The sequence below is a fragment of the Balaenoptera ricei genome, chromosome 15 (genome assembly GCF_028023285.1).
Source record: "Balaenoptera ricei isolate mBalRic1 chromosome 15, mBalRic1.hap2, whole genome shotgun sequence".
Taxonomy (NCBI): Eukaryota; Metazoa; Chordata; class Mammalia; order Artiodactyla; family Balaenopteridae; genus Balaenoptera; species Balaenoptera ricei.
In genome coordinates, this window is record NC_082653.1 from 50,595,461 (window position 1) to 50,619,260 (window position 23,800).

General features: G+C 44.7%; 1 protein-coding gene and 1 long non-coding RNA gene across 6 annotated transcripts in view; one reads left to right on the forward strand and one right to left on the reverse strand.

Moving 5' to 3' along the window:
- Positions 1–4,987: 4,987 nt before the first annotated feature.
- LOC132348495 (uncharacterized) lies at positions 4,988–7,486 on the reverse strand. Its single transcript, XR_009497480.1, has 2 exons — positions 7,177–7,486; positions 4,988–5,354 (listed from the first exon to the last, which is right to left on the reverse strand). It is a non-coding gene; the product is annotated as an uncharacterized LOC132348495 (long non-coding RNA).
- A 44-nt stretch (positions 7,487–7,530) lies between these two features.
- FAM234A (family with sequence similarity 234 member A) overlaps positions 7,531–23,800 on the forward strand; it is a 31,173-nt gene continuing 14,903 nt past the window's right edge. For 3 of the 5 annotated variants that reach the window (XM_059896043.1, XM_059896042.1, XM_059896040.1), the window contains exon 1: positions 7,531–7,625. The gene's annotated coding sequence lies outside the window, so the exon portion shown is untranslated. Of the gene's footprint in view, positions 7,626–12,271; positions 12,377–23,800 lie in introns of those variants that run through there. The other 2 variants (XM_059896044.1, XM_059896041.1) reach the window with 1 other exon arrangement.

Here is a 23,800-nt window from a genome sequence, read left to right on the forward strand (position 1 = left end):
AGAAACAATACACTTGAAATACAAAGACATGTAAAGGTTGAAAGTAAAAGTGTGGGAAAATATGTAGGCTAACACCAACATAAAGCTGATATAGTTACAGTATAAGGTTTAAGGGAAAAAATATTAAGGATGGAGAAGTCATTGTATTCAAAAGGGTTTTGTTCACAGTAAGATTCAACTATTTTTTTTTAAAGCTTTTTTTTTTTTAATTTTATTTATTTTTGGCTGTGTTGGATCTTCGTTTCTGTGCGAGGGCTTTCTCCAGTTGGGGCGAGCGGGGGCCACTCTTCATCGCGGTGCGCGGGCCTCCCACTATCGCCGCCTCTCTTGTTGCGGAGCACGGGCTCCAGACGCGCAGGCTCAGTAATTGTGGCTCACGGGCCCAGCTGCTCCGCGGCATGTGGGATCTTCCCGGACCAGGGCTCGAACCCGTGTCCCCTGCATTGGCAGGCAGACTCTCAACCACTGCGCCACCAGGGAAGCCCCAGATTCAACTATTTTAATCTTGCATGCACCTAATCAAATAGCCTCAAAATATGCAAACCAAAAGATGACAAAACTGCAGGAAAAACAAATACACCATCACAAAAGTGGATTTCAATATACACCTTTTAAAGTGTTTTGACTAACACAACATTGTAAATCAACTATACTTCAATTTTTTTAAAAATGTAGGGGGCTCTAGAGCCTGCGAGCCACAACTACTGAGCCCATGCACCGCAACTACTGAAGCCTGCGCGCCTAGAGCCCGTGCTTCGCAATAAGAGAAGCCACGGCAATGAGAAGCCCGCGCACCACAACGAAGAGTAGCCCCCACTCGCTGCAACTAGAGAAAGCCTGCGTGCAGCAACAAAGACCCAATGCAGCCAAAAATAAATAAATGTATTTTTTTAAAAAAAGAAGGAAATGTAGGGAATGCCCTGGCAGTCCACTGGAGGTACTTTCACTGTAGGGGCCCAGGGTTCAATCCCGGGTCAAGGTACTAAGATCCTGCAAGCTGCACGGTACGGCACCCCCCCCACACACACAAAAAAAGTAAATGTGTAGTCTTAAATGCTTAAAATATTTTTTTATAGGCAGTAATTTCATGACCTAACAAGCATTCAACTTGAGTTAGAGAAGGAAAAACACATGACTGATGAATAAAGCAGAAAGGAGATTACAAAAAGAAGACAGAAATCAACATAAAAGAAAATAAACATACAATAGAAAGGATCAACTGGGCCAAAAGGTGGTGTTTTGTTTTTCTGAGGTTTTTTTTTTTGGCTGCATTGGGTCCTCGTTGCTGCGCGCAGGCTTTCTCTACTTGCAGCAAGTGGGGGCTACTCTTTGTTACGGTTCACGGGCTTCTCATTGTGGTGGCTTCTCTTGTTGCAGAGCACAGCCCGGGCTCTAGGGCTCTAGGGCTCTAGGGCTCTAGGCGCACAGGCTTCAGTAGTTGTGGCTCACAGGCTTAGTTGCTCTGCAGCATGTGGGATCTTCCCGGACGAGGAATCGAACCGTGTCCCCTGCATTGGCGAGCGGATTCTCAACCACTGCGCCACCAGGGAAGTCCCAAAAGGTGGTTGTTTGAAGAGACTAACAACATAGACAAACTTCTGGTGAAACTGATGGAAAAAAAAAAAAAGAGAGCGATAGCACAAAGTAAAGAATAAAATGGGAGTGTAACCACAGAGAAGAAATTAAAAACTAAGAGAACACTATGAACTTTATGCCACTATATTTGAAACCTTGTATTAAATGGAAAATTCCTAAAAATATATAATATTAAAATGGACACAATAATAACAATAAAGTCAGAACTGCCATGTAACTGTTAAATAAACTAAAAGAGTAATTTAAAATCTTTCTCAGGCCCCTTGCAGCAGTTTGTGTGATGGCTGAAAAAGCATCTGAACTGCAGGAAGAGAATGATGATGGCCAGCAGGTTCATGTGATGCCTAGGAGACACCTTGACGGTCCACAGGAGCAGGTAGGCAGAGGCAGCCAGCGTTGGTCCAACCTCCTCACAGTGGGGTCTTGCTGCAGCTCTAGGAAGAGGGGAAAGAATGCCCCCAGAGAGGAGGAGACTGCTGACCATGGAAAAAACAAATAAAACCCTAAGATACACTTAATAAAACTAAGCTCTAACTCTAAATATTACAATGTATGTGAAAGTACAAAGGAAAAAAACACACACTTGTATACTAGGGAAAATTCTATTTTGCTTTCTCTAAATTTTAATTTTTCTCAAGAGTCAAAAGGCTGTAACTGTGCTTCATTTTAAGAACAGCAAGTCAGAAATGTCAAAAATTTAAAGTGTCATCCATCTTGGGGCAAAAACCAGACTTATGCTATCAGTCTTTAAAAGCCTTTTACGCCTGGGATTTCCCTGGTGGCTCAGTGGATAAGACTAAGAAGTCTGCATGCCGCAACTGAAAAAAAAAAAAGAAAAAGAAAAAAAAGATCCCGCATGCCGCAACTAAGACCCGGCACAGCCAAAATTAAAAAAAAAGAAAAAAAAATGTCGCTCTCCATCTGGCTCTACAATGATTAGGTGACCAGCCACTGCAGTCGTTGACCTTCAACACACCCTGAAAGAAATTCAGGGTCGAGATCAGGAATGAGGCCCTCTGTGCTCTGGGAAAACTGGCAGAACAGGCCTTCAGATAGGTAGGTATTTTCATTACAAAACTTTATGAACCCAGTTTCTTGCATCTTTTCATACCTAGAAAAGCAGTAAAATAATTAACAGAGACATCTGCCCCGCATGACTAGCAGCAACCTCTACTAAGATGTATGCTTGATTGCACGTTACTCCCCTCACCAAAAGCATATACATAATATATACTGACCCCGCCCCCCACCGCCCCGCCCCGCCCCGCCCCGTTCCAAAGTTCAGAGCTCACTGAAGGGCTGTCTCTATTTGTCCTCAGTAAGCCGCAAATAAAACTGAACTCACAGCTCTCATGTTGTGTGTGTGGTTTGTTGGGTTTTTTTTCAGTTGACATTACCCAGAAGGTCACCCCAGTATCTGAAGTTTCCCTCTGTCCCCTCCTCCTCTAATAAGTTGGGGTTTTATGCACCAGCATTAAGGTATTAATAAAACTTATTTTAAAATTTTTCCTCAAAGAATGCATCAGGCCCACCTAGTTTTATTGGGGAAAGACTGGTTTTCTACCCAACTTTTTAAAGGAACAGACCAGGGCTTCCCTGGTGGCGCAGTGGTTGAGAATCTGCCTGCCAATGCAGGGGACACGGGTTCGAGCCCTGGTCTGGGAAGATCCCACATGCCGCGGAGCAACTAAGCCCGTGTGCCACAACTACTGAGCCTGCGCATCTGGAGCCTGTGCCCCGCAACAAGAGAGGCCCCCACAGTGAAAGGCCCGCGCACCGCGATGAAGAGTGGCCCCCGCTTGCCTCAACTAGAGAAAGCCCTCGCACAGAAACGAAGACCCAACACAACCATAAATAAATAAATAAATAAATTAAAAAAAAAAAAAAAAGAAAATAGTTTAAAAAAAAAAAAATAAATAAATAAAGGAACAGACCATTCCAATTCACAACCCTTTCTGAAAAATATAAAATGATTAAATATTCCCCAATTCATTCTATGAGGCCAATATAATCTTGATAGCAAAACTAGACAAGGATAGTAAAATAAAGTGCAGTATAATCCAACCTCACTCATAAACATAGAGCCAAACATTCTAAACAATATCAGCAAATGAAATCCAGCAACATGTAAAAGGATAATAGGTCATAAGCAAATTGGTTTAATCTAGGCATACAAGGATCAGTTATCTTTAGAAAGTTAATAGCATTTACCACATTAAAAGATTAAAGGAGAAAAAGAAAATGATTAAAGGAGAAAAACCGCATAATCATCACAAGAGATGCAGAAAAAAAACACTTAATAAAATTCAATGCACATTGATGATGTAGATGAAAAATTAATCAATCGACCTGAGAAAGAAATGAAAAATTTTATCCGAGCCAAATTTGAGGACTATAACCCAGGAAGAGCAACTCAGAAAGTTCTGAGAACTGTTCTGCCCATTAGAAGTCAAGGAACACTTCTGTAAGTTTTTTGAGACAGAGGGCTGTACATCAAATGACATATTATTGACAGTTTACATGATCCAGATCTAAGTGTCATCGTGGTAGGTCATGTGGTCCCGTACAAGATCAAGAAAGAATGTTATCTTTTAAGGAGTCCTCTTGTGGGTGCTGGGAGAACGCTGCTGTTTATGGTTGAGCAGGTATCTCTGCCGATGGGGAGATTTGGTCGACGCATAATGCAGATATACAATGCACAGTGGTGGGGAGAAGGGAGGCAAAGGGCAGAGAAGAATTTTTTATGATTAAATTTTTCTTGTTTTGCCATAAAATATGAATTTTATTTCACAACAATAAAAAAAACTCTTAGGGAATTAGGAATAGAAGGAAACATTTCTAACCTGTTAAAGAGTATCTACAAAAAAAAATCCTACAGCAAATAGTCAACTATTGTAAATATTCTCTTTAAAATCAGGAACAGGACAAAGATGCACACTACTGCTTCTATTTATCAGCTCAGAATGGCAAGAAAAATAAAGACATAAGGATTGAGGGGGAAGAAACAAAATTGTCTTTATTCAGATTATATGATTATATTCCGAGAAAGTTCAAAAGAATCCACCAACAAAGTATTAAAAATATTCTTAGCAAAAAAATATGGAAATCTTTGCACTATTTCAATATGCCAACAATGGAAAATGTAACATTTTTTAAAGACACTTTTTTTTTTGACCGCACCTCACGGCTTGTGGGATCTTAGTTCCCCAACAAGGGATCGAACCCGTGCCCCCTGCAATGGAAGCACAGAGTCCTAACCACTGGACCGCCAGGGAATGCCCAAGAAACTATTTTCAATAGCATTGAAAACTGCAAAATGCCATCTAACAAAAGAAATAAAAATCTTACTGTAAGACAGCACAGAAGGCCTAAATTAAGTGCAGAGAGAGTCTGAGCCCATGTTCTTTTTATTTATGGCTGCATTGGGTCTTTGCTGCTGTGCAAAGGCTTTCTCTAGCTGTGGTGAGCGGGGTTTACTCCTCGTTGCGCTTCGTTGCAGTGCGGGGGCTTCTCATTGCAGTGGGTTCTCTTGTTGCGGAGCACGGGCTCTAGACGAGCAGGCTTCAGTAGCTGCAGCACGCGGGCTCAGTAGTTGTGGCTTGCGGGCTCTGGAGCACAGGCTCAGTAGTTGTGGCACAGGGGCTTAGCTGCTCCACGGCATGTGGGATCTTCCCAGACCAGGGCTCGAACCCGTGTCCCCTGCACTGGCAAGTGGATTCTTAACCACTGCGCCACCAGGGAAGTCCTGAGCCCATGTTCTGTGTAAGAAGATAAATCATGTCAGTTCTCCAGTGTGATTTACACAGATTGGGGACCATTCTACTGAAAAGCCCTACAGGGTTCTTTTGTGGAACTTGGCCTGATTGTGATTTTGACCGAAGAATGAATGGCTGAAGCTTTCCAGAAGAAAAATAAGGTGGAGGGACCTGTCCAACCAGGTATCACGAGTTACTATAAGGGTATTGTAATTGCGATTGTGTGGCACCTGCACACCAGAAAAGAATATGTAATGATCCCAGGAAGAAGCTGTGGGCATTTAAGACTTCCCTCCATTTCCCAGTGCTCCAGTAAAAAGCCCTAGTCCCCTGAGACTCTTCAGATACTTAGGAGAATGAAGTCCAGAGTAATTTGTCTAGTTAACTGCTGTGATTCAAAAGTATAATAACTTGCCTTATCTTTCTGAGAGGGTCAAGTAGTTACAGCCTGGCTTAGGTTCCCAGGTACTGAGGAGGAGAAAGGCAGGCTATCTTTCCAGGTATTTACACTTCAAGGAGAGTGAGGCCCAGGTGTCCTAAAAGTCTAGACCAGAGACCCTGGGGCTGCCTGGGCCTGGAGAGATTCATCTAAATATCAAAATACTTGAGTCCAGAGGGGATCCTCTCAGGAGATGAGGAGGACAGATGCCTCTTTCCCTTTATGAACAGATTAAGTTATTTCTCTGAATCCCTCACCTAGGGATGTTGTGTCAGTCCACTCACAAAGGAAAAATTTCCATCAGTTCTCAATGGGTTGGGTCGGGGGAGGCCTGTGGGAGGTGTGAGGGATGTTTCATACTTACTATTACTGTGGGGTAATTAACAAGAAACCTGATCTGATGCAGAACACCTTGTGTGAGCATTAGGACAAAGTTATCAATAATAAAGCTGAGGACTTCCCTGGTGGCGCAGTGGTTAAGAATCGCCTGCCAATGCAGGGGACACGGGTTCGAGCCCTGGTCCGGGAAGATCCCACATGCCGCGGAGCAACTAAGCCCGTGCGCCACAACTCCTGAGCCTGCGTTCTAAAGCCTGCGAGCCACAACTACTGAAGCCCGCGTGCCTACAGCTCATGCTCCGCAACAAGAGAAGCCATCGCAGTGAGAAGCCTGTACACCACAACGAAGAGTAGCCCCCACTCAACACAACAAGAGAAAGCCCGCGTGCAGCAATGCAGACAAAAATAAATAAATAAATTTATTAAAAAAAAATAATAGAGCTGAATTTTATTTTATTTTTTTTATTTTTAAAAAATTTTTATTTATTTATGGCTGTGTTGGGTCTTCGTTTCTGTGCGAGGGCTTTCTCTAGCTGCGGCAAGTGGGGGCCACTCCTCATCACGGTGTGCGGGCCTCTCACCATTGAGGCCTCTCTTGTTGCGGAGCACAGGCTCCAGACGCGCAGGCTCAGTAGTTGTGGCTCATGGGCCTAGTTGCTCCGCGGCATGTGGGATCTTCCCAGACCAGGGCTCAAACCCGTGTCCCCTGCATTGGCAGGCAGACTCTCAACCACTGCGCCACCAAGGAAGCCCCTAGAGCTGAGTTTTAAAAACCCAACAGAAACTCATGCATATACAGAGTTTTTTAAAAAATATGCCAGATCGTTTGGGGAAAGAGGGGCTAACTCAATAAATGGCATTAGGACTCCTGGTTATCCGAATGGAAAAAAAAAATGACGTTACCTTCTTACCCCATACTAAAGCTACTCCAAACTGAATTAAGGACTTAAATGTTAAAATCAAAACTTTAAAAAACCATTAGGAAAATACGTGGGAGAGTAAGGAGGCAGGAAAGGATTCCTTAAACAAGACACAGAAAGTACTAACCATAAAATATTGGCACTTTTTTTATATTAAAGTGAAAAGACGAGACGCAAACCGAGGTATTTACAACACACGCCACCGACAAAAACTTAATATCCAATACAGAGCGCCACGAAACAACATGAAGACAAGCCTTTCAGCAGAAACCTGGACCAACGACCAGAACAGGCACTTCCGGAAGAGGAAATGTCGAGCCAACGCAAGTAAAACTAATGAAAGATGCTCGAACGCGCTAACAACCGCGGAACCGGAGCAGGCCGGCAGCACGCCCAAGACAATCCTCGGGGCTAGCACTACCTTCCGCGTTGCTCAGCAACCGAGCCGGCCGCGGGGCGGGGCCTGAGCGCGCTTCCACCCCGCCCGACAGGAAGTGACGCTAGGGGCGGGCCGAGCAGCCTGGTGGCGGCGCGGGCAGCAGCTCTGGCAGCCTCGGGAGGGCGCGGCGGCGGCGGGTGAGTAGCGCGTCTTCTTCCTTCTCGCGCGTGCGCGCCGCGGGCCTCGCGCGGGTCCACCTTTTCCCTCCCGGGCCGTGTCTCTCCGCGTCGGCGCGGGGCCCCAGGAGACCCCAGCCCCAAGAGCCCGCCCGTGCTCTCGCCCACCGCCCAGCGTTGGAGTCCGCGCGTGTCCGCGCCGCGCTGTGGGTGGGAGCCGGGCAACGCAGCGGGTTGGCAGGACCGACTGACGCAGCCTGGGCTTCCGTGGCGCTCAGTTCAGCCCCGCTTTCCCCCAAAGACAGGATTTAACTCCCATTAGGAACCTTCCCACCCCCGTTGGCTGCATAGGAGGCAAACTAGCCATCGCTGCACGGGTTGCCTGGAAGTAATTAAAAAATATACTAGTACTAAAACAGTATGTCCATGAGCTGCCTCTCGCCAGGGTCAGATATGCATGTCCTCTTTCTAGGACGGCGTCTGTTTGACGACTGGCTCAGTAACCCAAAGCTCAGCTGACGGTTACTCATCTATAGAGGTGATTGCTCCCTACAGCCTGTCTTACTGAGCAAAAGCAAAGCAGAGTTTAAAAGCGAGGAAGAACGCTGTCAGTCTGTGAGAGTTCTCAGCTCCCCCATGACTTGATTGCCTGGGAGCTGACTGGTAGGTTATCAGGGTATAGACAAGTGCAAATACTTGCAACCCCGTGATTTCAGCTGAGGAGATTGTGTGATGTGCTCACCTACCCCTACCCTAGGCTGCTAATGTTCTTCTGAGCCTCAACCAGATGGCTCCATTGCTCTCTTTGCACTTTCCCTGTGAGCCTGAAGTTATAGCAGCTTAGATGAACTCAGCAAGTACTGAGTGTCTGCTGGGTGCCAGGCATATAGCACTCAACAAGACAGAATTCCTGTCCTCAAGGAGCTTCAATTCTACGGGAGGATACAGATAATAAGTAAGATAAATAAGCAAAATATGGAGCATGCTAAAGAGAGAATACGGATCAGGAAAGAGTGAAATGGAAATGACCCTGTAATCAATGAAGTGGACATTTATTGGGGCATTTTACCAGTTCTCTGAGTCCTTGTTGCACGGATTGGAGTGCTTTTGGCTTCAAGTGTCAAGCGTCCATTAAAACTAGTTCAACCTCTGGAGGCATTACACCAACTTTCACTTAGGAAAGTCCAGGTGACCAGAAATAGATGGGGCCAGGGGCTTAAATGAGATCATCAGGATTTAGTGATGGAGTGTGGGGGTCTTACTACCATCCTCTCACACACTTTCTCTTTGACCTGTTTCTATGTTGCCTTTCTTCTTCTCAGGTTATTGCCTGTGCTCTACCTGCTTGTATTAGTTATCTGCTGCTCCGTAACAAATCAACATCAATGATGTTTTAATGGATTAAAACATCAAACATGTATTACCAGTTTCTGTGGGTCAGGAATTCAGGAGTGACTTAGGTGATTATAGTTCAAGGACTCTCATGGATTATTTTTTTTTTTTTTTTTTTTTTTTGCCGCTCCACGCAGCATGCAAAATCTTAGTTCCCCGACCAGGGATCGAACCCATGTCCCCTGCATTGGGAGCGTGGAGTCTTAACCACTGGGCCACCAGGGAAGTCCCAAAGGACTCTATGGGGTTACAACCAAGATATTGGCTGGGGATGCAGTCATTTAAAGTCTTGATTGGGACTGGAGGGTCTGACTCCAAGACAGTCCACTCACTCAAGACCTCAGTTCCTTGCTGGCTGGCTGTTGGCTGGAGTCCTTATTTCCTAGCCACAGGGCCCACGTCCTCAAATGTCGTTGTCTTCCCTCGGAGCAAGCGGTAAGAGAGGAGAGAGAGGACGGTGGAAGTCACCATGGTTTTTATGATCTAGTTTTGGAATTTTGCTGCTGCTCCTGCCACATTCTGTTTGCTGGCATCACTAGGTACTAAAGACTTCACCTTTGAAGGGAGGCATATCAAAGAGCTTGTGAACATATTTTAAAACCACTCCTGTGGGAAAAGAGTGCCTATTCCTGTAATTCCAGTTGCAGTTCCGGATCTAGTATTCAGTTGGGTCCTAACCATGTAAATCTGATTAGTTAGCTAGCCCTGGGCAAGGAGCCCTCCCCAAAGTTATCAGAACCACACTAAGCTTGTGGGAAAGTGGATTTACCCAAAGAAAATCCAGGTGCTGTTACAGAGAGAAGGAGTGGATGTCAGGTAGTCAAATTGACCCCTATGTCTGATACATGCTATCTATTTCAAATCAATTAGAAAAGTTTACAAGCAGAGCATAGCAAGAATTGGGCATTTATTCAGACAGGTGAATGTGTATGTTTATTTTATGCCCCGCACTATGCTTTGTCCTGGGAAGACAAAGGCAATAAACGAGTGATGCCCTCCGAAGTTCCTCACCATCTGGGGGTAGGCCTCACCAGTGGGTCAGTGAGTATGGAGCAGTGGCGGGCGATGGGTGAGTGGGGGTCTGGTTTGAGTGGGTGTGAAGGCCCAGCAGGAGTTACTGGTAGGTCAGCCTGTGACGGGGGAACAGACGTTGGGTGTAGGGTTTGGGAGGACATGATACTAGAGGTAGGCGATAGCCAGGTGGTGGAAGGACCTGCAGGCAAACTCAGGTGGCTGAGCTTTGTTCTAAAGTTGTGAAGTGTCAGTCAAGAGTTTCAATCAGGGGAATGACATGATCAGGAGATATTAGAAAGATGTCTCTTGCAGCATCAAGGAAGGTTTGAGAGGGCTACAGAAATCCAGGTGAGAAGTTATAAAAATACAATCTAAAGTAGCGGCTGTTGAAAGGAGGGGTTCAACTTAAGAGATACGTCAGAATCTGCAGGGTTTGTGGTTGTTTCAAAATTTACTACGTACCTCACCCAAAATCAGTCTTTAGAAAACCCACAAACTTAGTGAGTTTTGTTCCCCCTCTGACTTTGTAAAATCGTTCATGGAGCTTAGGTTGTCTGGATGTGGTGTCCAAAAAGAAGAAGAAGAATGCTGATTCCTAAATGAATAACCAGGAAACAGATATTGAGAGATCAAGTGGCATATCTCTAACTTTTTAAAAATTGGAGGAAATTTTTTAAGAAATTGGAGGTGGGGCATGGGAGAGAAGTGTGGTCTGTAGATGGAAAAGGTTGGCTCTGTGTTGGTAATTGTTGAAGCTGGGTCGTGGATGAATGGGGCTGGTGGTCTCTACTTTCATGAATATTTAAACATTTATGTGACAACAGGTTTTTAAAAAATAAAGATAAATAAGTAAATTGAAGTTAAGGCCTATTTATAGGGTTGATCAAAAGTGATCAAGTGAGAATTATACTTTATCTTCTTAAGAGCTTCTGCTGTCCTTAATGTAAGGACAAGAAGAAACACTGATTTGTGGGGGAATCAAAGGAAATTAAATCTTCCTTAGAACGCAGGAAAAAAGCTTACTCCATGTTATTTTACAGACAAACCTACAAAACTTGTTCTGTGTAATAGTTGCTTGTCTGAAATTCTGATAGCCATTCCTCCGTAACTCCCTTTTAGGTGGTATGCAAGCAGCCCTCAATTACTCTGAAAGTTTTGCATCTCGTGAAGGAGAGGAACTGTGTGCTGAGGTTCAGGTCCTAAGCACTGACCTGCCTGTGAAACACTTGCCTGTATCCGGGAACCATGCATGACCTTAAAATTTGTTCTCATTTGAAAGATGATTAAGGGCCTGTTGTCTGCCTTGAGATTATTTTTTGGTGAAGAGAAGAAGTAGTTGTTCTGCTGTAAACAACTGAACACTGTAGCCGTCATTGTCTGACTTCTGCTTTGCTCAGCCGAAAACCCAGTCTGCCCAGTTGGGTTCTGTGGGTGTCTCTCACATGCCTCTGGTTGAAGTGCTGTCAGAACACTCGGGCCACTGGGCCAGGACACAGGCCTCCTAATGTAAAAGACATTCCTAAACCGTTTGTATATGTCACAGCTGGCTTTGGGGAGCATTTGAACACTCACACTATAAGATGGGTTTGTGATTACAGGTCATGAGGTCTGTGCATCCACACAAGCTCTTGAATGAAGAGCATGATGGGCCTTATTATCTCACCTTCTTGTCAAGGGATGGCTCCCAAAAGCTCTCTCCCCCGTTTCACTGACACTTAGTTTGACACTTACCAAACGTCTGTCGTTTGTTTGGCACCAGGGAAGTCCTGCTGCCCTAAAATAGCTCTTGGTCAGCGGCTGTGGGAGGAGTATTATGGGTGCTTTGAAAGAAAAAGTTCGAGTTCTCAGGTGGAAGGTGGCATTCCTGGTCCGCGGTGCTCACATAGGCTTGATGCGAGTCCAGCCGAGGCTCGGAGCACTGAGAGGGCCTCCTGGCAGGGGGACCAGCCAGAAGAAAGACTTGAAAATCAGGATCCCTGGGAGTTCCCTGGTGGTACAGAAGTTAGGACTGTGCGCTTTCACTGCTGAGGGTGCAAGTTCAGTCCCTGGTCGGGGAACTAAGATGCCATAAGCTGCCTGGCACAGACAAAAAAAAAAAGAAAAGAAAAGAAAACCAGGATCCCTTACTGGTCAAATCACAGCAGGGCCAAGTGGACAAAGGCAATTTGCAGATAAAACACATGCCCAGTGGATACATGACAAGATGCAGTATGTTTTGTCCAATGTAATTTCTGTCCTTTAGTAAAGTAGCCCCGCTGAGTGTGAACTAGGGCTGAGAGCTCCCCAGTGGAAAGAAAGAAATCTGCTCTACTCTCAGCTGCACCTTCGAGTCACCCTGGACCATATCAGTACGCAGTCCGAGAGTGGTAAGCTGATCTTTTCATGGTCTAATCCAGTGACAAAATCCTTTCAGTTTCTGTTACTAACTGGTGAAGCTAGATAGTAAAGTTAATCTATAATCAGAGTCTTTTCCTAAGTATTCCTTACATATTTTCTCCATTTAAAAAGCTCATCTGCACAACTTTGTAAATCAACTACACTCCAATAAAAATTTAAAAAATAATAATAAAAAAATTAAAAAGCTCATCTGCTGTTTCCTCCAAGCCTGTCCTCTGCCTGTTTAAATGTATTTTCTCTCTGTGTGTTTTCTAATTTGCAGGTACCTTTGATTAAAATAATGTCTACTTTGTGAAATTGTCACCCTAGTGAGGTCAGGTAATACGAGAAGTAGCTATTCCTGTGTGAGTGGAGGAAGGTGTCCTGTGTCTGGGCAAATAGAATTGGGCTACTCCTTCCTTATTCTGTCACAGAGCTGACTGTGGTACTAAGTTCTCAAAATTCTCAACTAAAACCAGAGTTAAGATTTTAAGGCATCCAGTTTAAACTGAAAAAAAATTTTACTTAGTTTAAACCAATTTTTAAAATATACAAACTACCTTTCCAGTGGAAGTGCTTAATTTTCAAAGTCTGATCTCTTTGATTCGTTGTCCGAAAAGAATTCTGTAAAATTGAAAATTTAAAAACTGGGAGTGGGGGGGTGCATCTCTTATTAAAGTCCCCTGAAGTGATCTTTTCTCCCAAAAAAAAAAAGTTACCAAATTTTAGTTTAAAAAGGTTAAACCCCCTACTTTCATAATAGCTGTAGAATTGTCAGTTATTTGTTGGAGCAATTTTCCCTTTTCCCTCTGCCCTTATTAGAATCTTTTTTTTTTTCTTAAGATTTAATTTTATTTATTTTTAGCTGCATTGGGTTTTCATTGCTGCATGCGGGCTTTCTCTAGTTGTGGCGAGCGGCGGCTACTCTTCGTTGCGGTGCGTGGGCTTCTCAATGTGGTGGCTTCTCTTGTTGCGGAGCATGGGCTCTAGTTGCGTGGATTTCAGTAGCTGCAGCATGCAGACTCAGTATTTGTGGCTCGCGGGCTCTAGAGCGCAGGCTCAGTAGTTGTGGCGCACGGGGTTAGTTGCTCCGCGGCATGTGGGATTTTCCTGGACCAGGGATCGAACCCATGTGCCCTGCATTGGCGGGCAGATTCTTATGCACTGAGCCACCAGCAAAGTCCCTGCCCTTGTTAGAATCTTTTTTTTTTTTTACAGCATCATTGCTTATTTATTCTCAGTGTCTCATCTGTTAGAATCTTTATGCTTTCTTTACCCATCAAAAAAAAGTTAGAGGGCTTCCCTGGTGGTGCGGTGGTTGGGAATCCGCCTGCCAATGCAGGGGACACGGATTCAAGCCCTGGTCCGGGAAGATCCCACATGCCGCGGAGCAACTAAGCCTGTGCGCCACAACTACTGAGCCTGCGCTCTAGAGCCCGTGCTCCGCAACGAGAGAAGCCACTGTAATGAGAAGCCCGCGCACCGCAATGAAGAGTAGCACCAGCTCGCTGCAACTAGGGAAAGCCCGCACGCAGCAACAAAGACCCAAAGCAGCCAAAAATAAAAAATAAATAAATAAATAAATAAATAAAATTAAAAAAAAAAAAGTTAGAGTGAGACATTTTTATTTTTGAATTTTCTGTTCTCTCTGTCTCAGTAAAGTGTTCTCAGAGAAAGAACTCTTGGTGAAAAAGGAGTTATTTCCTTTATGCAAATACTGCATATTCCTGCCCCTCCAAATGTTAATTGTTACTGGGCTTTACTGTCCTTCCCTACCAGGCAGGAGGGCAGGTTTGGCCTTGAGCAGACACACCCGCAGGTGTGTGGCCCTTTGAAAAGCTGTACTCGGGAATTGCATGTTTATCTCAAGCAGGGTATTCTTAGGCTCATACCTTTTACCCTAATATGTATCATATTGATACATTTTCTTTCTCATCTCTCACATTTTTCTTCATTTCTTTTTTGTTTTACTTGACATTTAAGTCAAAAAGTGCACTGCATAGTCATCATTTCAGAAGCTCGGAAGTGGCAGGAGAAAATCCCAGTCAGTGACTGTCTGGAAATCCTGTGAACCAATTTCTGATTTCTGTCCTTAAGACCACGAGCTGGTTAGAAATGACAGAAAAGGACACTAGATGCAAATGAGGTAAAGATACAAGTCTCTTAACCTCAGGGGCTTTCCCTTTATTATCTTTTCTTCATTTGTTGTGTCCTAACAGCTTTTGTTTTAAGTGAAAACTTCTTCATTCCTTTTCAGTATCTGGGAAGTGTTCCTTTAATTTTCTGTATATGTGTACAAATGTGCGTTGTGTTTCCTTTAAGATCTGCTGCCCTGATGTTCCCCAGGACCCCTGTTCTCCAGGCCTCTCACGTTGAGTTTAGCTAACACAGAAATATGCGTTTTTATGCCCAGGTTGGACTTCCAGAAGCCTGTCTTTCCGGTGGGCCTATTACTTAGAGCCCATAGGCCCGGTGGCTATGGGTCTTTTCTGTGCTGGCCAACGAAGAACTAATAAACACACCTGATTTCAGGGATGCGCTTTATTCTAGGTTATGGTTGCAGCTGCTTCATTGCTGTATTAGAGGCAAAAGACTTTTTAAGTTTCCCTTACTTCTTTATGTGGAATTTAACAACAGCAGCTTCGATTTGAAACAAAAAGGAAGAAAGCCTGGAGTTCACAGACTTAGTGATTCGGCTTAGGGATAACCCTTTGCGTCTACTGGGGTCAGGTTGGCACCTTGAGCTGCTTGTGTGCCTTTGGTGTGAGCCTTCTGCCACAACACCTGGGCTCAGGATCAGGCGTGTCCTCAGTGTTGGCGGCGCTGGGGCCCCGCCCTCCCCACACGCGCTCCCCTGCTGCCCGGGGCGGCCCTGCTCCCGGGCTCTCCGTGACCTCGGGCACCTGCATGGTACTGTACATGTTCCCAGGCGTCACTGTACACGAGCAGCAAGGAACCACACGAACCTTTTCCCCACGGTGGGAAGGGAAGTGATTGCCGTGGGGGGTTTGCCGAAAGGCAGTAATTATTTTGAAATAGTGGCAGGTTGGGGGTTGACTGTTCTTTTGGATGTCCTCGTAGAACTGCACTGTGGTTGATGTTCTGCCAAGAACAAGCAGAACAAAACAGAAACAGTTCCCACCTCTGGAGCAGAAGCTTCATGATCGGGCAGCCCTGAGGTGTCGCCGGGCCCTGGGGAAGCTCTGACCCCCCTGCCTTGCTCAAAGTTTGTTTTTGTTTTCGTTTTTAATTAATTTTAAATTATTTTTAATTAATTTTAAAAATTTATTTATTTATTATTTATTTATTTTTGGCTGCGTTAGGTCTTCGTTGCTGCGCGTGGGCTTTCTCTAGTTGCGGCGAGCAGGAGCTACTCTTTGTTGTGGTGCGCGGGCTTCTCATTGCGGTGGCTTCTCTTGTTGCGGAGCACATGGGCTCAGTAGTTGTGGCTCGTGGGCTCTAGAGTGCAGGCTCAGTAGTTGTGGCGCACGGGCTTAGTTGCTCCGTGGCATGTCGGATCTTCCCGGACCAGGACTCGAACCCATGTCCCCTGCATTGGCAGGCGGATTCTCAACCACTGTGCCACCAGGGAAGCCCCTCAAGCGTTTTTTTATTATTATTTTTTAAACTGTTTCTTTGGAACTAATTATAGACTCACAAGATATTACAAAAAGCTTGCAGTGCTTTCCCCCGGGCCCGGTGTTGACGTCCCTGGGGCCAGCGCAGTATCAGAGGTGGGAGCTAGATGTTGGCACAGTGCTGATCACTGCGCCGCAGACCTGCCCCATTCCTGTTTCGCCAGTTTTCACACGGGCTCCCTTGTCTGTGTGTCTGATGATGTGAGAGTCTATCACACGTGGATGTTTGTGCAGCCAGCAGCACAGTTGGCACATGGACCGACCCACCTGACACGGCCCATCCTCACTGCCCCGCCCCACCCGGCACTGTGGTCCCACCGCCTGCTCTTAGGGACCCAGCTGAGGGGGAGGATTCTCAAGGAGTCAAATAGAGAGGTTATCATCTCTCCCTCTCTCCAACTCAGTTTGTTTTTAGGTGAATAAAGTTTTGTTACTTGAGTTGGTTATGCTGGGTATGCCCTCCCTACCCAGCTTTCTCTCCTGAAGAATAAAACCTTCCCTGGAGAAGGATCACAGTATCTTTCACCTATTTGTTATGAAGTACCTTTAACTTGGAACTCTGTTAATGATTAAAAGGAAAAAAAAAAGAAATTATTCAGAGTAATGCAAGCGAGCCAGTGATTTCTGATTTCTGCGGGAACGGTGAGTGAAGTCCTTGCTTTTAGAGGGATGACGGGAAGCAGAGCTTAGGACCAGTTCTGCTTCAACCTCCAGTCAGAAAACACCAGAGCTGGAGCGTCCCGAGCCGTCCCTGCGCTGGGACCCTCCGTCTGGAGGGCATTGTCGCCTCACAGGAGCTGAAATGGCTGCTGTGGCTTCTGCCCTTTGGCCCTCGTCTTGCTGCCACCCTTCTGCATGAAGCCCGTCAAATATTCAAAGACGTTACAAAGCAGAATTCAGTATTGCACTTTTCGGAATTTTTTATTACTGACCCCAGTATAAAAATAACGCTGTGAGATCAGGCTTTGCCTGAGGTGAGGGCTGTGGCCATTGGTGTTGCTCACCGTACAGTGTCCTGAGGCCTGGGGTCTGCGTGGCTCGACTCGCAGGACTGGGAAAGCCCAGGTGTGACGTTTCCCCTCTGCTTCTCTATGTTTGAGAGCTGTGTTTCTTTGGGGCCAGTTTGTGCTTGGTGTTGTCTCCGGACTTCTCCAGGGAGCTGGTGAGAGCGTGTAGGGGAGAGAAAGGGTCCCAGCCTGTCCTGGGAGGGTCCCCCTGAGGAAGCCCGGGGGCAGCAGGGCCTGGTGCCAGCGGCTGTGTCTGAACCAGACTGCCCCCACGGCCATGGGCCCGCCGGAGCCTCAGCCACCTCGCATCCCTGGCGTCCACCCGTGTTCTGAGTTTGACTCTCTGGTCTCCCCATCCATTCTGGGCACTGTCTAATCTCTTTCCAACAAATTCTCTTTCTACCTACACTAGCTAAAGTGTTTTTGGCAAACAGGAACGTTGACTGGTGTAGAGAGGTTGGATAGATGCCTGGGTGCCTCGGATGGGAGGGGGTCTCCAGTCCCAGCCCCTCCTCTAGACCACACCACCACCTGTGGTGACTTAGATTAGCTAGGGAATCATTCCTAAATTGTGACCTCCCTTTTAAACAAGTATCCCCACTGCCAAGAAAAAAAAAAGCCAGACTGGCTTTGGGTCACATTTGGTTAGAAGAACCAGAAAAGGCTTCATAAATAAGATGGTATTTTCCATGGGCCTTGAGGGGTGGGTAGGGTTTGAAGGGGAAGGATGTTTTAGGTGGACTTAGACACAAGGAAGTGTTAGGATTAGGCTTTTCAGGGACACCGGAGGGTCTACAACCCGTCATGGGGGCCACAGCTGTGGGGGTAGCAGGTGACAACCTCCCGAACACAGTTTGTTCATTTATGCTCTTTAGACACTTGAAGGGCTTACATGTAGGTAAAGGGATTAGATATTATTCCAAAGCACAGAATCTGGATCAGGGGACGGTTACAAGAGAGCAGATTTTAGTTCAGAATATGGCAAATTCCTAGTAACCAGGACTGTGCAGCGTGTAGGGCTTGGCTGCATATTCCAGGAGTGGAGGTGTCCCCAGAAGGGACAGGAAAAGGCCAGGAAAGCAGTGTTCCCACTTCATTCGTGTGCCACTCAGGATTGTGCCATACTCGCAGCATAACTATACAGTTATTTTTATTTCGTACTTTTCTTTAATTAACTCACTTTTTCTAGTTAAATACACTTTAAGAGAAAACACCAGAGAGGCCGGGGGCACAGAGCTGGAGGAGGGAGCCGTGTCCCGAGTCCCCATGGCCTGGGCTGTAGCTCTCCCACCCCGGATTCTCACAGCTGTGCTGCTGCCCCAGAAACCAAAATAATGGCTGAAAATATCCATCACTTGGCAAAAGATGTAAACCTACAGGTTCAGGAAGCTGAGCAAACCTTCAGCAGGATAAACCCAAAGAAACCCACGCCAAGACACATTGTAATTAAACTTCTGAAAACTAAAGACAAAGAAAAAAATTTGGAAGCAGCAAGGGCGATTGACATCTTGAGTTATGGGGAAAAACAATTCAAAGGACAGCAGATTTCTCACTGGAAACCGTGAAGGCCAGAAGGAAGTGGCATCATGTTTTTCAAGGGCTGAAAGAAAAGAACCTATCAAATGTCAAGCACTGAATTCTATATCTGGGGAATTATTCATCAGGAATGATGGAGAAATAAAGACATTATCATGTGAAGGAAAATGAATTGGTTGCCAGCAAACCTGCTCTAAGAGAATGACTGAAGGAGGTTCTTGAAACATAAAGGAAATGTTAAGAGAAGGATTCTTGGAACATTAGGAAGAAGGAAAGAACAACAGAAAAAGCAAAAATATGAGTAAATGTAATAGACTTTCATTCTCTTGAGTTTTCTAAATTATGTTTGATGAATGAAGCAAAAATATAACACTGATGTGTAGATGTATGTAGAGGAGATATTTAACACAATTCTATTACACACAGACTGGTAAAGGCTTAAAGCAGGGACGTGAGGTCTCTACACTTCACTTGAACTAGGAAAATGCTGACAGCAGGAGACTGATAAGTTAGGTGTGTCTAATAATGTCCAGATCAACCACTAAAAATTGCAGCGAAACACGCTAAAGCACCTAGATAAATAAAACTGGAATTGTAAATAATGTTTCCCTTATTCATAAAGTAATCCACAGGAAGTCAGGAAGAACAAAAGTGAGAAACAAAAAACAGAGAACAAACAACAAAAGGCAGAATAAAGGCCTAATATATGGATAATTTCCTTAAAAGTAAGTGGTCTGAAAATACAGATTTGCAGAGTGGATTTGAAAAAAAAAAAAACATGATCCAGGGACTTCCCTGTCAGTCCAGTGATTAGGACTCAGTGCTTTCAGTGCCTTGGCCCAGGTTCGATCCCTGGTTGGGGAACTAAGATCCTGCAAGCTGTGTGGCACTGCCAGAAGAAAAAAAAAATGATTCCTGTGCTGTCTGAAAAAAACCTACTTCAAATATATGATATAGGTAGATTGAAAATAAAAGGATGGAAAAAGATATACCATGCAAACATGAAGAGAAGATAAGGAGAACTATTAATGTCAGATAGACTTTAGAGCGAGAATTACTTAGGGACAGGGGGGCATTGTGCAATGATAAAAAGGCTGAGCCACACAGAAAATACAGCAATCCTACATATGTGTGCAACAAACTACAAAGCTGCCATTTCTTTAAAAACTGAATTGGCTGTCTGTATCCCGTGTTCCCCATCCGTGAATTCAACCAGCTGCAGATTGAAAGTATTCCAGGCGGAAAAATCCAGAAAGTTCCAAAAAGCGAAACTTGAGTTCAATGCACACTGGCAACTGTTTACATAGCATTTACAGTGTACTGGGTATTACAGGTTATCTAGAGATGATTTAAGGTGTACAGCGAGGGGTGTGTGTGTAGGGTTATGTGCATCCCATTTGATGTAAGGGACTTGAGCATCTGTGGATACCAAGGGACGACTACTCAGCAATACAAGGACTCAACTGTATTCATACAGCAGCAACACAGAGGGACCTCAGGCGCATTGTGTTGAGTGAAAAAAGCCAATTTCAAAGTTCACATACTATGTTATTCTATTCCCATAACATTCCCCAAATGACAAAATTTTAGAAATGAAGAACAGGTTGGTGGTTGCCAGGGGAGAGGAATGGTGGGTGTGGCTCTTTGTGGTGATGGAATATAGTTCTGTATCTTGATATACATGAATCTACACAGGGAACACCATGGCATAGAACTACAACGTCGCTCTCCTGGTTTTGATATGGTTCTGCAGTTGTGCTGTAACCGCTGGGGAAGGCTGAGACGGGGCCTCTCGGTATGATCTTCGCAACTTCCTATAAATCAGTAACTTCAAAATAAACAGTTAAGGAAAGAACCTTTATCAGTTACCGGAAGTCTAAGACCACTGTCACCATAAACGGAAAGACATCCGTGAAAAAATACAGAGATAACTAGAAATAAAAATGTTCACCTGGCACTACCTAAATTGTCTTGTGTGCTGCCAGTGGTGTGGGACCCAGGCTTTGTGAAGCCCCCTTACGGAGGGGTGGAAGGTCATGGGACTTCACTGGAGGACTTGGGACCCTTCAGTGCAAAGAGACTGTGTTCCTTAGTGAAGTTCAGGTTCTCAGGATCTCAAATATAGACCCTCAACTCCTTGGGCAGCTCCAGGCTTGAAACGCTTCGTTTAACAGGAAAAGAGGGCGCTGGTGAGATGCCTGAGGTCTCTGTGTCTGGAAAGAGAAGGAGCAGCACAGAGAGGGTGGTGACAACGATGGAGGGAGCCCCCCCCCCCGCGCCCCCGCCGCACACTCAGCCCCCAGCTTTACATGCACTACCCGAACCTTCCCAACAACCTAATAGGAAAAAGAAACTGAGGAAAGCCACAATCCAGAGGCAGAGCTCACTACCGAGCCCAGCTTCAAAATCTGCTCTTTCTCGCCATCCTGTACCTTATGTACATGCATTAGGGTTCTTTTATATTGGTGCTAATCTCTCTCTCTCTTTCTCTTTTTTAACCACCAAAGCATTTTTATTTTTGTCACTGACAACGTACACAACAGTGGAATTGTACTATTACTTTGCTTGACTTCCTTAAATATTACTTAAATATGCATGTATGTTTAAGAAAAGTAACACCTTGAAGAAGTATTCTGTAAACATAACCCCTCTCAATATATTTTCCTGCTTTGTTTCATACATAAATAGCATTTTACAAAGTTATGAATAAAACTCTGAACTCTTATGGCCTAAAAGTATGTGTCGATTCTGGAGCTTGACAAGATGTTCTCTTTATGATTTTATAGCTAACATAAGTATAGTTGATTTATAATGTGTTAATTTCTGCTGTACAGCAAAGTGATTCAGTTATACATATATATATATGCCTTTTTTAATATTATTTTCCATTATGGTTTATTATAGGATATTGACTATAGTTCTGTGTGCTATACAGTGAGACTTTGTTGTTTATCCAGTCTATATATAAAAGCTTACATGTGCTGACCCCAAACTCCCAATCCATCCCTCCTCCAACCCCCTCCCCCTTGACAATCACCAGTCTTCCTCTGTGATTCTGTTTCTGTTTCATAGGTAGGTTCATTTGCGTCATATTTTAGATTCCACATATAAGTGATATCATATGGTATTTGTTTTTCTCTTTCTGACTTACTTCACTTAGTATGATAATCTCTAGTTGCATCCATGTTGCTGCATATGGCATCATTTCATTCTTTTTTATGGCTGAGTGGTATTCCATTATATATATGTACTTCATTTTCTTTATCCATTCATCTGTCAACGGACATTTAGGTTGTTTCCATGTCTTGGCTATTGTAAATAGCATTGCTATGAACATTGGGGTGTATGTTTTTTTTTTTTTTTTTTTTTTTTGGCCTCACTGCACAGCTGGCAGGATCTTAGTTCCCCAACCAGGGATTGAACCCAGGCCACCGCAGTGAAAGCGCTGAGTCCTAACCACTGGACCATCAGGGAATTCCCCGTATCTTTTTTTTTTTTTAATAAAGTGATTTTATTTATTTTATTTTTGGCTGCGTTGGGTCTTCATTGCTGCACGTGGGCCTTCTCTAGTTGCGGCGAGTGGGGGCTACTCTTCGTTGCGGTGCACAGGCTTCTCATTGCAGTGGCTTCTCTTGTTGCAGAGCCTGGGCTCTAGGCGCACGGGCTTCAGTAGTTGTGGCCTATGGGCTCAGTAGTTGTGGCTCGCGGGCTCTAGAGCGCAGGCTCAGTCGTTGTGGCACACAGGCTTAGTTGCTCCACGGCATGTGGGATCTTCCCGGACCAGGGCTCGAACCCGTGTCCCCTGCATTGACAGGTGGATTCTTAACCACTCTGCCACCAGGGAAGCCCCATTCCCTGTATCTTTTTGAATTATAGTTTTGTCTGGGTATATACCCAGGAGTGGGATTGCTGGATCATATGGTAATTCTATTTTAGTCTTCTGAGGAACCTCCACACTGTTTTCCACAGTGGCTGTAATGTGCGCTATTTGCAGTGTTTATCATGGGTCCAGTGACTTATCATCACAAGTTACTGCACGAGTTCTGCCAACGACAGACCTTCCAGTGCACTTAGTAAAGATGCCATGTGTTAAAAAGTCAAAATAGGGACTTCCCTGGTGGTCCAGTGGTTAAGACTCCGTGCTCCCAATGCAGGGGACGCGGGTCCAATCCTTGGTCAGGGAACTAGATCCCGCATGCCGCAATTAAAAGATTCCCGCATGCCACAGCTAAAGATCCTGCATGCCGCAATGAAGAGCCTGCGCAGCCAAATAAATAAATAAATAGATAAATATATTTTTTTTAAAAAGTCAAACTGGCCAAGAGACATCATTATTATTTATTTTATTTATTTGTTTTTCTGGCTGCACCACATGGCATGTGGAACTTCCCGGACCAGAGATTGAACCCAGGCCCCCTGCATTGGGAGCGCGGAGTCTTACCCACTGGACCACCAGGGAAGTCCTCCCATGAAATTCTGTTACAGGAACAGAATCAATACGCTCCTAAATTTTCCAAATTTTATTTTGAACCACCACTTTGATTAGTTAAAACTTCCAGAATAAAAATAATGACACACAAAAATGATCTTAGAAAGGCACACTTACAATTCCTGGCACAGAACATTTGATTTTTAGTTTTTGAATGACTGGAAATCATTATTCCTTAAGAAAATATTAACGTATTTGTTGAAAGTGATTTATTAGGTAAGTGAAAATGAATCTTGCACATTGGCTATGTTTCATTTTATATAATGAGTAATTTTTTAGGTCTTCATTTATAGGGTATAAAACTTAGAAAAACATTCTCAAACTAATATGCTCATGAGAATTAAATGATTCAAGCTGCAAATAAAATACTAAGCTAAGATTGAGGTGGGGATCCCATTGGTGATTTTATTTTATTATTTTTGTAAATTTATTTGTTTATTTATTTATGGCTGCATTGGGTCTTCATTGCTGCGCGCAGGCTTTCTCTAGTTGCAGCGAGCGGGGGCTACTCTTCGTTGCAGTGTGTGGGCTTCTCATTGCGGTGGCTTCTCTTGTTGTGGAGGACAGGCTCTAGGCACATGGGCTTCAGTAGTTGTGGCACACAGGCTCAGTAGTTGTGGCTCGTGGGCTCTAGAACGCAGCCTCAGTAGTCGTGACACACGGGCTTACTTGCTCCGTGGCATGTGGGATCTTCCCAGACCAGGGCTCAAACCTGTGTCCCCTGCACTGGCAGGCGGATTCTTA